Raw genomic sequence first — 2,692 nt, 5'->3', positions numbered from 1 at the left:
TATTACTATTACTATTACTATTACTATTACTATTACTATTACTATTACTATTACTAGCAAGAACTACTACTCTTAACTATTAAGTGGTCATCATCTTATAGCTATTAATAGCAAGACCATAGTTAATCAAACTGAAGATATTTATATATTATGGTTTGATTTTTACTTTTTTAAGTATATTTTTTAAGGGATTATAAAACACAAGGAACAAAGACTGTAACTAAAATTGCTTGTAATATAAAGTTACCTGTGGAAGCTGTCAGAGCAGCCAGGCATCAGGACACACCGACGTCAGCATAGCCATCTGCCTGTGCTTTGAGGGATCAATGCCTCACCACACATCTGCTTGTGTCTATTTCAGACATTGCTTTGTTTGAGTCATGGATGACTTCTATTCTCTGCACCTCCATTTTTCTTTAATAGCATAATTATTGTATTTTTAGGATAATAATTTTTCAGTTGTGAAAAGAGCATTTCCAATATAAATTAAAACACCTTGGATTGCATGCTTCTATTTTCTTACAAATATGCTAAAACTGAAACCACTATGAAGTTCACATATCAAAATTAAGCCTCCAATGACACTCTTCAAAGAATCAGGAAAGTCTGGAAATAAAAACTCAATTTTTAGAGGAATGTCTTAGAGTTGAGGGTCAACTTGTCTTTAAAACAGATGAAATTTATGTCACCTGAATAAATAGAGAGAAGAGAAGGAGAGGGGAGTCTGAACTTTGCAACCTCTCATATTTAAACGAAGAAACAGAAGAGGTAATTCCATTTAACCCTTTGTGTTTTATGGGGTTTGCATCTTTGGAAGGTTAAGATGACAGCCTATTCTAAACACGGGCCCATTTACATCAGCAGCCTTCTCTCTGGGTGACTTAAGTGCGTAGTTGAAACATTCCAACAGAGAAACAAAAAGAGACATCAAAGGACCAAATAAATCCATGTAAGCACGGGAATTTCAGAGTCAGTTTATTTGGATTTTATTTCACACTTGTGTGCCCACCATCATCCAAAGGAAACCATGAAATGATCAGGACCCCAAATATCTGATTTTCATAGTCCAACAGCACAATTATATGGGCTATTTTGTCTTAGCAAAGGAAGCTGGGGGAGCTTTTGGGTGGTATTATTTTACTAAGACATTTTTAAGTGAGTGAAAATATAAATTGCTGTCTGAAGTGTAAATTAAGCCTTGATGGTAAAAATAAGCAAGAACAGGTTGAGGTGTTTTGTAGTATTTTACTACTTGGGTGGTGAGCTGGAATGACTGTGCCTAGAAGGGTCCTGAGCACCAAATTTGGGCTGATGATGTAATTCAGGAACAATTATTTTGGCATTTCAGACAGTTGGTCTCGGTTAAAGTTTCCTTTGTTTGAACTTAACATTCTCTATTTAATGATTCCTCCACATTTTCTCTTATCCTCCTTCCTCACTTGACGTATCATATGGCAAAACTGCAAATGTTTAATTTGTATAACAGGCAAGATTAATATTCACTTTCTAGAAAATCTGGTGCATGGTTAAAATCCACATAATAGCACATCCAATACTCACACAAGGAATTCTGGGGCTCTTAACTTTACTAAGAACAAAAGAATGTTTTTAAGTAGAGAGGAAGAAATGATGGGAATATTTGCAACAGGATGCAGACATCAGTCCCCTGGTACCATTAGATGAACAGGAATGAAATCTAACTATGAATAGGGGAAGTCATTAAGCAAATGGTATTTTTCTAGGAAGTCCTTACTTTGCAAGCTGGCTAGACTGACTTTTTGGGCTTGCTCAAGAAATACAAATACAGAGCAAGGAGAAGAAGTGATGAGAGCTAATGACAAATATTGAAGTCCCCAATAGATGTAAGTACAACCCAGAGGATAGCTATGTAAGGTGATAAGAAAGACACAGATGTTGAATACTTAATTTCTTTAACATTTTAATGAATAACATTACCATTGATCAATATTGCAACTTTAAGTACTGGTTCCCTAAGAGGAAAAAATGTCAGAAACAAGTTCTTTGTCCTTTATGAACATAAATACAAACATTTGTGCTGCAGAGAGAACTACCATTCTGTGGTTTCCTCCTCTATAAATCAGTCATGACTGAGAAATATTCAGTCAGAAAAAGATAATGATCAATCACTGGCTGTATCTTATTTTTATAACCAGGAGCAGATATTTGATCTAATTTTTTTGCCTTTTTTTTCTTTATCTCACTCACTTTTCTAGCCTTACTCTTGCATCTTAGTGTTAAGAAGTTATGCTGCCAAGCCAAAGGCACAAGTTACAAATCTACCAGCCGCTCCTCACGAGAAAAATGAGCAGTCTCTTCCCATGAGAATTACAGCCCCTAAAAACCCACTGGAGGGTCAGCTATCAGTCACTTCTGACTTGACGGTATATAAAAACAACTGTGTCTCCCTCTTCTCTATATATCGAAAGTACATAACAACTCTGTCTCTCTTCTCCATGTTGTTGTTGTTATGTGCTCTTGAGTCACCTGCCACTCATAGTGACCCTATATACAACAGCCCTAAACCCTGCCCTATACTGTGCCAATCTTATTGTCTCCAACACACCCATTGCAATTATCCCAGCCACTGAATCAATCCACCTTATTGAGGGTCTTCCTCTCCTGCACTGTCCCTCCACGTTCCCAAGCATGACATCCCTCTCCAAGGACTGAT

This window comes from Elephantulus edwardii, unplaced genomic scaffold, assembly GCF_000299155.1.
Source record: "Elephantulus edwardii isolate Elephantulus edwardi_28Jun2011 unplaced genomic scaffold, EleEdw1.0 scaffold00010, whole genome shotgun sequence".
Lineage (NCBI taxonomy): Eukaryota > Metazoa > Chordata > Mammalia > Macroscelidea > Macroscelididae > Elephantulus > Elephantulus edwardii.
The sequence above is the reverse complement of the archived record's forward strand: the minus strand, read 5'-3'. Positions refer to the sequence as shown.